Raw genomic sequence first — 14,838 nt, forward strand, 5'->3', positions numbered from 1 at the left:
ATGTCAGTCGGGTTTCGCTTTAATTAACTTTCATGTTTGTATTAGCCATTTTGTCTATCCGAGTCTAAAATGACCTCTCCCAAACTCCTCTCTTATTTGTGGTCATCGCTGCTGCTGTTGCTGTTGTTGTTGTTGTCTGCTGTGTTTTTGGCCATTATGCCACATGTGGTCCATTGTCATAGTGAAGTCATTGTAGTTATGCTTGTACACATGAAAATGTCCCCCCCCCCAAAAGCTAATTGGCCATCCCAAAAACACAGTACACAACACACTTGGCCAATTTAGTTTGCATCCTCCCACTCTATCTATCTCTCTCTCTCTTTGGTAGTCGAAATTAATGCGAAATTTGAGCTTGGCCAACTGACAAATCTGTGGATTTTACCAAGTGCCAAGATTATTGCAAAACAAGCGTCTGCCAGATAGAGAGAGAGAGAGAGAGTCACCGAGTACTTCAATCATTTGCATTTGCATTGAGGCGGAAAGCAATTTGAGCCATTAATTAAGACAAATAATTACGGCTGCTATTTAAGTTTCTCTTCATCTGCTGCTGATGCTCCTGCTGCCGAATAACCCATTATATTTGTGGTCTATATGTCAATTTCTTGATAAGCAAAGCTTGTTAGCAGTGTGACAATTTTCACTTGACTCCAACAGCAAATTGTTGATGACTGAATTCTGATGATTTTATGAAGCTCACTGGCATTTTAGTTAATTCACTGCAGTGAGAGATAATCTCTGTGTTTGCGATTGAATTTTTTGTTTTATTTTAGGATTTTAAAATAAATATTGTTAGTGGACAGTTTACGTTTAATTAAATAAATAAATAAAAACAAAGCTTGCGATTTTAACTTTTAATCAACCAAATAAATGAAATTAAGTTTAGATGTGGCTGGTTTTAATTTCTTTTCATTATAACATTTAATTCAATGTATTTTCATCATTTTATAGACACACAAATATATAAAATGAAGTGTTGCAGCTGCAAGTTTTAACACCATAAATATTCTTTGGATCTAACACTTAAGTTATTAGTTAGTGAAGTTATTTTGGAAGAAAAATTGTTGGTGAACTGTTATGCTAGCAGATAAAACCAGACCGATCGATAGATTTATAGAACAAGTACAATTCTCTCTCTTTTATGCTAATTAATTATAGCAATAAAATACTTTATTAGCTTTGCATTATGTTCGACATAAATTTGATGCCAACAAAAAATCACTAAATTAAACGAATTAGCTAATTGATAGGTGAACAAGAACAGTAAAAAAAATTTATGCACTTATCGTAAATGAATAGCATTAAATGTTGACGCTAATAGATTTCATTTTTCTGATACGATATTCTCATTATTAATTCATTCAAATTTCTTGAAGTGTTGAAATTTAAATTTGGATGTTACTATTTATAAGTTCTTTGATATTCTACGATTTAGTACCATAATTTACTCATTCTTAAAGAAAATATTCGAATATTCTCAGTCAAGTTTTGTATAAAAGAATAACTGTTTAAGCTCAAGTTTTAAATTTTGTGTACAAATTTTCAAAGGTGGAAACTAGTTTTAGTATCTCCAAAAATAAATGTTTTGCCATTTACATATTCTGACATTTGTTAGGCATTAAAAGTGAGTATTTGTGTGCAAGATACTTTTAATTTGCGACCACTTTTAAAGTACAAGTATCATGGCAAAAGCTGCTTTTAATCCTTCGAGTCCATCTCTTTGATATCTGGAGTCGTATCATTTGCACAATTTTTTGCAATATTCAAGGCATATTTAAGCCAAAAATCTCGGTTTGTGCCTCAAAAGTGTTGAATTCAATCAAGTGCACTTTGCTATAGCTACATTTGAGAGGATTACTAATGTTGTTGGTTTATTCAAACTGAAATCAAGAAACAAAGTTTTTCCCATCTTCTTGTCTCTTGTCGCTCTTGTATTTTATTTTCTGTTATTGATGGGGAAAACTTTGTGGTGGAAAGCGTTTCGGCTTAGTTTCTTGTTGCTCCACCAAGTGCTGGTGACTCGATTTGCAATTAAATTGTGGCAGCAGAGCGAAGAAGGAGGCACAAAAAATTGTTGTAAAATTTCAAGCATGACTGAGTTGTTTCTGTAGGCACAACGGAAACGGAAATGATTTATATTTGTTTTTTGTTGTTGTTGTTTTCGTTGCCCGAAATGCGCATAAAATTTACTCAATTTACGGTTTCGGTTTTGATTTTGATTTCGCTTTAAAATTCATCAAAAATTCATAACAATCCGCTGCACTAAAATACCCCAAAGAGGCCACTTAAAGGTCTAAACAAAATATTATTTTGCTTTCATTTTCATGCTCGATAACATTGAAATAGCACTGCAAATGTTCTGTGTTGTTTATTTGTTTGTTTGACTCTCGTCTGTCGTCTGTCGTTTTGTCCCCTACTGTTTTTGTTGCCATTTCGAGTTTGTCAGCACATTTATTAACAATTTCACAATTGAAACGTGCGTGTGTGTTTGTTTACACAATATGTGAACTTATTTTCAATTGCAAATTGCCAGTCGCTTTTGAAAATTGATGTGAATAAACAAGTGCAGCTATTGTGCTCTGATGCAGAAGAGAGTGAGAGAGAAGGGAAGAGGTTCACTTTACCACCTGGAAACACTAGAATGCATTTTAGTTTTAGTTCAAAAAGTTATGATTGACTCTGGCATACCTTTCGCTCTGTTGTGGTAGCAGAAGTGAGGTAAAATTGATTTCAACATTTGTTTTTCACTTGTTCAACTTTTTTTTTGTTTGACTTTTTATAGTTGTGATGGCTCAATTGTGATATGCAAATAAATACTAAATAAAATAATATATATAATAACAACAAAATATGTAATACTTGAGGTCACTTTGAGCATCAAATTATTTATTTGCTTTGACAGTGTAATTTATTAAATTTATTTATAGTTAGAGAGGTTATGATAAAGAACACAAAAGTTGGCTGCTTAAATGTATTTTATATAGTATACAGTATATACCACATATTCCATATATACCAAATATACCATATATACCATAAATACCATGCGCATACCATACCAAATATACCATAAGTGCCACATATGCCATATATACCACACATACCATATATACTATATATACCACACATACCATATATACCAAATATACATTATATACCATATATACTTTATATACCACAAATATTATATTTACCATATACCGAATATACAATATATACCATACATAGTATATATACCACATATACCATACATACCAAATATACCATAAGTGCCACATATGCCATATGTTCCACATATACTATATATACTATACATACTAAATATACCACATATACCAAATATACTTTATATACCACATGTACCATATATACTTTATATACCAAAAATATTATATACCATATACCGAATATACAATATATACCATACATAGTATAAATACCACATATAACATATGTATCATATCTACCAAATATACTATATATACTGTATATACCATACATACCATATATATTATACTATATATGACATATATTATATGCATACCATAAAGAATTTAATTTTTTAATTTTTCTGCTAGTCTTTTCCTGAATAATATTAAATTATACTCACCATAAATAAATCCCTGTTCAGCTAACACCCTTAACGAATATTTATAATCTTCAGATTTCCAAGATTTATGCATAAATACAATCAGACCCTACTGCAAATAAATGTTGCATACTTCGGGGCGCTGCGTTTATCTGCTTGCTCAACGTATTTCCTCTCCCGCATAGTCAACTCTCACTTCAACATTTTACTTTCACCGTATTGCGTTCTCTGCTTTCCTTTGCCGGAGGCGCCACACGAATCGTTTTATGCCACATGATTGCTGGCGTTATTTATAAAGAAAGAAAATATGCTGCAACATGGACGACGTTCTCCAGTTGCCGTTGCCGTTGACGTTATCGCTGCAGCTGCTAGTTGGAAGTTCTTGCTGACGCTCGAGATATGACTCCGTGTTTAGCCTTCAGAATATTTATACCCGCTACCCATAGGGTAGAAGGGTATTATAACTTTGTGCCGGCAGGAAATGTATGTAACAGGTAGAAGGAGGCATCTCCGACCCTATAAAGTATATATATTCTTGATCAGCGTTAACAGCCGAGACGATCTAGCCATGTCCGTCTGTCCGTCTGTCCGTCTGTGTGTCTGTGTGTCTGTGTGTCTGTCCGTCCGTCCGTATGAACACCTAGATCTCAGAGACTATAAGAGATAGAGCTATAATTTTTTTTCGACAGCATTTGTTATGTTTGCACGCAGATCAAGTTTGTTTCAAATTTTTGCCACGCCCACTTCCGCCCCGAAAATCAAAAAAATCGAATAACAAGCGTAATTTTAAAGTTAGAGTTGCGAATTTTGGTATATATAATAATAACTATAGTAGTTATGATTCCTGAAAATTTGGTTGCGATCAGATGAAAATTGTCGAAGTTATTAAAGAAATACTTTTGTATGGGCAAACACGTCTACTTACTAGGGTTGTTGCTTTAGATGACAATCTGGTATATTGTGCCGTCTATGGTATATTTTGAATGCGGTACTATATCAATATACCAAATATACTATTTGGTATATTTTTAGTATTTTTGCAGTATATTCGGTATATTTTGAGAAAATTATCGCAAAATATATTTCTTTTATTCAAAATGGGTAGCGGGTATCTCACAGTCGAGTGCACTCGACTGTAGCTTTCTTACTTGTTTTAGCTCGACCTTGGCAACTTTGGCTATTAGAAGTCAATGAAGATAGTATTTATTAGCAGTCCCCTGATTGCTATAATTATTTAAAATGATAATCGCAGAGGCATTACTGCTTAATGTAAATTTAATTGACGCCTCTCGGAGTCTATAATTTATATTTACGATAAGTGCATAAATTCTTTTTACTGTTCTTGTTCACCTATCAATTAGCTAATTCGTTTAATTTAGTGATTTTTTGTTGGCATGAAATTTATGTCGAACATAATGCAAAGCTAATAAAGTATTTTATTGCTATAATTAATTAGCATAAAAGATAGAGAATTGTACTTATTCTATAAATCTATCGATCGGTCTGGTTTTTATATGCTAGCATAAAAATGGGCAAACTAATTAAATACGAATTGATGCATGAGCGTCACGTTGGCTCAGGTCTCAGGTCTCAGGTCACAGGTCACCTGTGCTCACTACTCGCTGCTTAATGTGCAAATAAAATGGCGTTAATGTTGTTGCTGTGCATACTAATTGCAACAGACGGCGACAAGGACAAACAGACAACCCGACAGCAGACAACAACAGACACAAAAAGAAGAAGACGACTACACAGACACGACTCCTTGGGCGCACAATTGCCCGTTTTGGAAAAATGCGAAGGCACTTTTCAGTCAGGCTAACCGAAAGTGGGCGGCAACAAGGAGGCAAGTCAGCGAGGCAGCGAAGCAACAAGCGTAAAAGTCAAATCAGCTGCCAACGGCCTCGTACGCATTCTTCGGTATCCTCCCCAGCTCCCCTATTCCTTTTCCTTGCCCTTTCCCTTTCCCATTTCCCGTTTCCATCTGCAGTAAGTTGGCTGGCTGCCCCTTCCTTCCGTTTGGACGACTTGTGTTAAGTGCGAGCTGCAAAGCGCGACACAACTGTGACATTGACTGAGAGACCCACTTCTGACTAACCGGCTGGCGACTGCCGACTGTCCTTGCACCACCAACACTCCCCCCGTCTCGACCCACCAAACAACAAACTGTTGCTTCTCAGCTGTTTAACATTTCAATTTCCCCCGCATACACCAAGAATTTCCCCTGCTTAGCGACTGCGCATTCAACAATTTTAGCACAGCCGCAAACCGGGCCTGGGAATTTGTTTTTTACCCCTGCGCGCAACAGTTTGGGGAAATTCTTATGCTGTATATTTGTGCTAGGGAAATTTGCTAGCTGTTGCTTCGCGGCATCGGCATCGGAATCGGCATCGTCCCGAAACCGAAACCGAGACGAAGACTGCGAACGCATCCCGAGCGAATGTCTCAGTTTCAGTTTCAGTCTGTTTGGGGACTTCATTCGGTGCGAACGTGCGAGAGAATTTGAAAAAAAACGCGTCTGTTCGCTTTATTGAAATTGAAATCCACGTCGGCGACGTTGCGTACAACAACCATACACACATACAGGTATATACCTATAAACAGGTATAACATACACACACATACGTGATGTATACACCTGATACATAAGACACACACACATACATACTGTGCACTTGCCCTCAGTGTGTGTGTTGCAAATAAAAACGCGTTTAATTAATGTAAAAGTGTCGCTGATGTTACCTTCTTTGTGAGGCCGCTTTAATGACTTGCAATGGATACTTAGGCACCAGGAGCTCTCCTCCTGATAACCTCTGCAGCTGCAAAAAACTCATAAGCGTTAATGTGTGCCATTCAATTTTTCATGTGTCGCGCGATTATTAAGTGCTAAAAGTGTGAATTGATTTACAATATACGAACATACTATAATAACATATCTGGCTCAAGCGTTAATTGCGAATTTGTTTGTTTTTTTTTCCATTGTTTATTTGTTCACAGCAATTAATCAAGTTATCGCATATTACGTATACGTCCAGTATTGCTTCAGGTGGGATATTAAAATAATAAACGAGTAACGTAACAAAAACAATGGCGTTAACATAAATCATATGCAATTTGATTTTAATTGCAAAATTTGGCAAATTTTGTGTTCAGTTCAGAGTTAGCAAACAATTATTGTTTTTGGCCTATTCAATTGACTGCCTCAAGCCAATTGCACAAAACTGGCTCAAATGAAATTTTAATTGAATTTCTAAACAGAGCAATTTCGTTTAATTGGCATATTTATTAAATGTGGTTAAAGCTCAAATTACTTTAATCAAACAAACAAAATTTTGGCATTGTGTTTGGTGTGGCTGCAAAGTGAATATTTTATATTAATATTGCAGAGAAATTTCATCAATCAAGTAGCAAATTTTGTGTTTAATATTTTATTTAATTTTACGGAGAAATTTTTATCATTTCTAACCTAAAAGTCAAGAGTGAAAAATTTGGTATTTAATTAATAAACAATTTTGAAAATATTTAATAGGGTATTTAAACAAACATTTTGGAAAATCAAGTGTGGTAAATTTTGTGTCAAATAGATTTTACATATTAATATGAAATATATTTAATGTGTATCAAAAGCATGTGTCAGGTTGAATAATTTTTGAATATGTTTTAACTTATTTGCTGAAATTTTAATAGGCATATTTATTAAAGTTAAAAGTTCAAGTTAAAGTTCATATTACTTTAGTCAAACAATCAAAATTTGGTGTGGAAATTTCTTGTTAATTTAATATTTATTAGCATATTTAAAAAAAAAAATTGAAGATGAAGTGTGTCAAATTTTGCGCCTAATGAGTTTCTCATATTGCTATGAAATACTTTCTAAAGTGTATTAAAAGTTTGCGTCAGAGAAATTGGCATATTTATTACTTTAGTCAAACTACCAAAATTTGGTGTAGGAATTTCTTACATATTTATTGAAAATAAATTGGTTATTTTTGTGTTTAATCTAACTATATTTTTGCTTAGAAATTTCTTTAATATTAATTAGAATATTTTAACAAAAAGAAAAGGAAAGTCGAAGTCAATTTTTTTATATAATAACATCTCATTTTTGCGAAGAAATGTCATAAATATTTATTAGCATATTTATACAAAATATAATGGAAAATTTCATCTTTATTATTAAAATGCGTCGAAAGCTTTTGTGAGTTTTTGATTTTGCTACTGAATTATTTTTATATTTATGCAAATGAATTTGCTGAATATTAAATGTAATTTTTTCATTCTCTACACTTGAAATAATTTGGTAATTATTAAACTGAATTGGATATAAAGCTAAATTTAGTAAAGTCCTTTCGTGCTCACTCTTTTTGATCCTTTTACAAAAACTTACATTGAACCGAAAACAATTTCCTTTTGTTGCAAATTTAATCATTTTTAAATTGTAGACAATGCAAAACTCGTTGAAATTGAAAATATGCAGAGTTAAGTACGGAAATGTTCAAGTTGCTTTCGCAAATTGAAAGCATTACGAGAAGCTGCACTCGAGATAGAAAAAAAAAAATTAGATAGAAAATTATATTGATAATGGAAAACAAATTGTTGGGCAAATTGCTTTGCTGGCTGCAAACAGTTATCTTGTTTTGACCGAAAAAAAAAATTGTGAAGAAGATGAAATATGAAATGTCAGAGAATTTTTTCATTTCTATGCAATTTTTTATGCATCAACTTAAGCGTTTCACAACTCTCGCTTTCCATAGCTGTTGCATAAGTTGGAAGTTGTTGTTGTTGTTGTTGCGCAAAAGTCTGGGAAAACTTATGCAAATTTGTGCCTGGCACTCGGTGGAATCAAAAGTTGCGCAGCGCCAAAGAGACGAAGCAGCTGAGAAACTTGAACATGTTGCCAATTTTAAGCGATTTTAAATAACTGTGCTTGTTGTTGTTGTTGTTTTTGCTGCTGTGCTCAGTGTCGCTAAATTATGTTTTATTTTTAGTCGAACAAAAAGTGAACTGTGCCATGGCATAATTTATAATTCCCTTTGCCCAAGCAACAAAGGCTGCAAGGCGAAAGGGGTTGAGTGGCAGGAAGAGAGGTGAAAGAGAGGAGGGAGGGAGGGGAAGGAAGGGGCGCTGCAATTTAAAATAATTTCCATTGCTGCCCTAAATGGCGTTAAGCATTAAGTCCTTTCGAGGGCAGGAAAAACTTCTCAGCCAACTGAGCGTGTTGCCTCTTTGTTGTCGAAGCTCTTGCTCTTGCTCTCTGTGTGTGTGTGTGTGAATGACTTTGCTGTTATTGCGGTTTCTCTGCGTTAGTGTGCGTGTGTGTGTGTGCACTGCACATTTATGCATATAATTGAGTTCCAACAAAAATGACATAACTACAAAAGCCGTTTGCCTTGCGGTTTACACTGAATTCTCTCGAGTACTTTTTTTTGTTGTTGTTTATATGTTAAGGCATGTTGAGACATGCATGATTAAGTGACGTTCCCCTGTTGACACATCATCAAAAACCAAAAACAAAAACATCAACTCAATTGCCCATTTTAAGTCGCATTTATAAAATTTGCGCTGCAAACTTAATTTGACATTTTTTTCCTTCTTTTTATACCCTTTACTGCGGGTGTTAGTTACTTTGTCTGACAATTTGGTATATTTTGCACTATATGGTTTATTTTAGTGAATAAACAATATACTAAATATAGATCAATGTATACATATGCAGAATTTTACGGTATATTTTGAGTGTATTGCTATATAAATATACCAAATAGAGGTTTTGTTATATTTTATACTATATGGTATATTTTGAATATAGTAGTATTTTAATATGCCAGATATAGGCTGTGGTATATTTTACACTTAATGGTATATTTTTAGTGAATAACTATATCAATATACTAAATATAGATCATGGTATATGTAGAATTTTATGGTATCTTTTGAGTGTATTACTATTTAAATATACCAAATACAGGTGTTATATTTTATACTATATAGTATATTTTAAATATAGTAGTATTTTAATATACCAAATATATGATGTGGTATATTTTACACTCGATGGTATATTTTGAGTTTAGTACTATATCAATATATATTTTTTGGTAATTTGTGGTAGTATTGATTTGGTATATTTTATGGATAAATGTTTAGCGGGTCTCTCACAGTTGAGTACACTCGACTGTGGCTTTTCAACTTGTTTGAATGTACTACTGTATCAATATACCAAATATATAATTCGGTATATATTCTTAGTATTTTTGTGGTATATTAATTTGGAATATTTTAAGTATAATATCGCTAATTAATTTAGCATTTATTGAAAATGGGTTGCGGGTATTTTACAGTCAAGCACACTCGACTGTAGCTTCATAATTTGTTTAAGCTAATTTGGTGAGGCATTCGTAAATGTTGCAAGTTCACGCAAAGGTCGCACCCTGTATTCACATGTCAATGCGTTCCACGTGCCAATTTTGACCAATTGTCTATTTTTGTCCATTTTTGCGGCCATCGAATTTAGTTTTGGATTCCAGCAGAAAAGTGTAGCATACAATTTGGCGCAATTAGTTGGCGCGTTGCGTTGGTGGAAATGCATTTGCCACATTTGGTGGCATGTCCCATTAAGCACTGCAACTATTTGCATTCGTTCATCATATAAAATTCAATTTGATGGAGTGCCCGCATGTGTGTGTGTGTCTATGTGTGTGTGTGTGTGTCTGATGAGCTATAAATATTGTATGCCGTGACATGCTTCGTTGTATCGCGATTTGACACACAGAGAGAAATCTACTCACCACGCACACACTCACACACACACACACACACTCTAACCACACGCCCACACACACAGACAGAATTGCTAATTTAAAAATTCCATAAAGTTGCAAATGTGATTGAATTAGCAATTTTCGCAGCGAGTTTTCAGCATAAATTCACTCTGCAAAAATTAAGATGGATGTATAACAAAATTTCTGATTTACTTTTGCATAATCTCGCACTATTGTGTGTGCGCATAGTTAATTTAATAGTCTGCGGGTTGTGCAAAAGTGCTTAAAATTTAGAGTACTAAAATGTGGAATATGCTAAATAAATTCATAGAGATTTTCAAAACAATTTGAACTTTTGCATTAAAAGAATTTAATAGCGTTGCAGGTGTTAAAAAAGTCTATGAAAGTGTGAAAAGATATTTCTAATATTTAAACAGAATTTTATATTTTGCTGGTTTCAAAATAGTGCTTAAGATAAGTATCGAAGCTTAGAATATTCTCAATAAATTCTTAGTGATGTGTACACAATTTTATATTGTGTTGCTTGCAAAAAAAGTGCTTAAAATAAGACCATCAAAATTTAAAATATTGTCTTAAATAAAGTCATAGAGATTTTTAGAACAAATTGAACTTCTGCTTAAAAGGAATTTGATTGTTTTGTAGGTGTCAAAAAATGATTAACATAAGTCTATGAAAGTTTGGAATGATATTCTTAATAAATTCCTAGAGATTTTAACAGAATTTTCTATTTTGCTGGTTGTAAAATAAGACTATCAACATTTAAAATAATGTGTCCATTAAATTCGTTGAAATTTCTAAAATAATTTTAAACTCTACGTGAGATGTTGCTTAAAATACGATTATCAAAATTTGCAATAATTTGTTAAATAAATGTTAAAGGATTGGAATACTTTGAAACTGTACTTAACTGCTCAACTTTGCAATATAATTTAAAAACCAAGCAGCTGGTAAAATGTGCCTTTAAATCGACTATCAACATTTTGATTGATATTTAAAATAAATTCCTGGAGAATAATTTGAGTGTCTAGTTAAAATGTACCACTTTTTAGTTGCTTTAGAAAATGCAAACAAAAATTTTTGTTAGCTTACCTAAACATTCTGCAAATTATTTAAAGCAACTTACAGAATTGCTCTTCTTTTTTCTAACCAATGTTGTATTTATAAATCAAAACTTAAGCGACTCTTATTACGAATTTATTAATTTCTCAAACCAGTTTGCCTGCTAATTGGATTCATGTTTTTACTTGAATTAAATTTCCAATAAACGCTTGGAAAATGCTCAAATTAATTAAATGAAATGCTGAAAAGATTCATGGCATATTCAAATTAATTTTGTTGCCGACCAGTTTCTCAATTTTTTTTTTTTATAAAGTGATTCAAGGAATATGAAAATAAGCTTTAAACATATTTCTATATATTCTAAACATTTCCATCTCATTTTAAAGACTTGACTCTAAACATAGCTCCCATTATTTTTCTACACATTCTAAACATTTCCAACTCATTTTAAAGACTTGATTTTGACTGAGACTTAGATCGAAAAACTTTTCTACACATTCTAAACATTTGCAACTCATTTTAAAGACTTGACCTACAAAATGGGAGTGAAAAAAGCATAAATTAAGCGACGAGTGCAAAGCGCTTTAATGAATGCCGTGAAATGTTTGCATGCTGAGTGCTGAGTGCTGATTGCCGCGGGGAGCTTACGAAAAGTTAAGATGTGTTTAGTGCCCATTTGATTTGGCTGTTTGTAATTAATGTAATTTGCAGCATATGTTTATGCAAATTGAAACTCATTTGGCGTGTGCACTAATAAGCAGTTAAATGAAAATTTTACTCAACGCAACGACTCGTAAAATCAGCGACTTGAGCATGAGCATGACACACACCTTTTTGCCCTGAAGCATGACCTCGAGATGCGTCATCATCGCTGTTGGTGTCTTAAGCTCGAGCGAGTTAAAGAGCGAGCTAAAACGCTTATTGAAAACTGATTACGAGTCCGAGGATAAATAAACATCTAAACGACATTGAGCCAGTGAAGCGAACGTGGCATATTGCCAGGCAATTAAGCTGCCTGGACGAAGGCAAAGCAACACGCGCGGAAGTTGGTCAAGAGCTGAGAACTCGGGACGGAGTTTTGTGCATGATTGAATGCTGTATGTGGCAGCATAATTAGCTTTGCTTCAAGCTAAAACAGCGCGCTGCCTAATTTCATTTATTCAGCGCATAACAACAACAGTTTTCGATGACACGAGAAGAACAGAAGAGAACAGAACAGAACAGAACATTAACATCGACAACAACAATTTAGAGCCCTTGGCGGCCTATAATTATGGCACGATTGTTGCTGCTTGCCTTCAGTTCAGTTTTGTGCCGAGCCGTTGCAGTTAGCAGAAATTCAATTACCGCAGCTCGTCTGCAACACTTGAGCAGCTTTTGTTTAGCCCACACACACACACATACACCCAGATACAAAGGCAACATCCATTCAATTTTCAAGTGCATACTACGGGGGATAACTAAACAAATTACGCAAAAGATTTAATTAAGCAGCCGTAACGCAACAGTGCCAACAACAGACAACAACAGACAACAAGCCACAGGCACAAGCCCCGATTCGAAACCCAACCCCAACCGAACCGAAGCGAAGCGAAACGAGCTGAAAGCCCAGTGCGAATTGTGTGGCACGTTTCACATGGCGTATGCGTAATATGCAAATGTACGCGAACAGCGTTCGCGCCCAAACACGTTCTTGCTGTCAGCTTTAAGTTTGCCTCGCCTGAGCGTCTTAACTATCCGAGAGTGGCGAGCAAATGTCTAAATGGATGACTGACTGGACAGCAGCTGTCTGTCTTTCACTCTCTCTCTCTCTGATCTTAGAGCTTGGACCTGCTGAACTGGTGAACTGCATGCTTGACATGCGCTCAAAGTGGAAACCCTTATCAATTGTATTAGAATTGCCGGAACGACAATGCGATGAGCCAGAATTGACAATCAGCAATTCAAGCGAATTCGCTTTGAGCACATAATTAACAATGCAGCAAGAGCAACAGCCAAAGCACAGCAAAGGCAACGGCAACGAGTCACATAGGAGCAGGCACATGTTGCGTATACGTAATGCTCGATGACAGGCTGTGAGCATAAAATCAAAGTCTGCCCACAACTATTTGCTCTCTGTGTGTGTGAGTGTGTGCATTTGTTATGCTTATGACTGCTTATTGTGGTCGTTAGGCGTACATGAAAGTCATGAATGTGTACAGTTGCTCCAGCGGGAGTTGCTTAAAGAGTTGCGAACATATTTACTACAACTTGTCTTTGACAGACTTTAAGAACTATGATTTTAAGTAAAGCTGAAGAAGTGTTCACTAACTTGTTAGTTTTGTATTATTTATGGAAATATATACATAATGAATCTAGCACATTAACGTTTAAAAGAAGGCAATGAAGTGTCTACTTATTAGAGGTGGAGAACTATCGATAGTGAGCCATCGATAGTGTCGATAGTGCGCCATCGATAGTGTCGATAGTGCCATCGATAGTTCTCTACCTCTTCTACTTACATGCTTCGTTTAAATTTATTAATAACAGCATTAGCAAAAATAATTGATTGACAAATTTTGGCGTAAATAACTTTAATACAATTAAACATAAATATTAAATCTTTAAAATAATATATAATACACATTTAAACAGCATATGAGCTATTTTCTGAATGAAATTTCCTAAATATGTTGTTTCAAAACTATGAAAAGAAATTGACATATTAAGCACAACACAATATACATACATATATAAAAAATTGAATGCAATATTAAAAAATTAAAACTGGTAATTAGAATGTGATTTATTAAGTCAGACGATTAAAGAATGATCCATAATATGGATTTGCTGCTCTAGTGTGTTAATGTAAGTTAGAAAATTATGTTATTCTTATGTAAATTTATAAAAAGGAAAAGTATGTTTAAGCGTGATTATTTAAGTTGGTTTCTTGACACTGATGCTTCAAGAATGTTTCTATAATCGCTGCTGAGCAACCCTCGTTGTTGTGCACCTGTAAGTGTGTGTGTGTGTGTATACGTGTGTGTGTGTAGAGGAGACAGAGACTGTAGAGCTGACAGCCTCGACCGTTTATCAGTTGCTGCTTTTGTCCTTTTTTTGCCAGGCGAACAATAAATGAGGCAAAAGCAAACAAAACATGTGCCAGACTGACTCTTACCACCGCATCATTTGTTCTCCGCCTCTTCTGTGTGTGTTGGTGTGCGTGTGTGTGTGTGTGGCATATGTGTAGCTGTCTCTCAGTGTGTGTGTGGCTAAAAGGACCATCACGTTTTTTTTTTTTAATTGAGACATCGTTGTGTTTGTGTTTGTCTGTCTCAACGTCAGCCAACGTTTATTTTGGCCTCTGTCAAAGCGGCTAACGTTGTGTGTGTGTGTGTGTATATGTATTGTCTATGCTTGTATGTGTGTGTGTGT

At 34.5% G+C, this 14,838-nt stretch overlaps 1 long non-coding RNA gene across 1 annotated transcript in view; it reads right to left on the reverse strand.

The window, feature by feature from the left end:
- Window positions 1-14,838, reverse strand: part of LOC132788566 (uncharacterized) — a 48,324-nt gene that overhangs the window by 32,896 nt on the left and 590 nt on the right. The window lies entirely within an intron of this gene.

This window comes from Drosophila nasuta, chromosome 3, assembly GCF_023558535.2.
Source record: "Drosophila nasuta strain 15112-1781.00 chromosome 3, ASM2355853v1, whole genome shotgun sequence".
Classification (NCBI taxonomy): domain Eukaryota; kingdom Metazoa; phylum Arthropoda; class Insecta; order Diptera; family Drosophilidae; genus Drosophila; species Drosophila nasuta.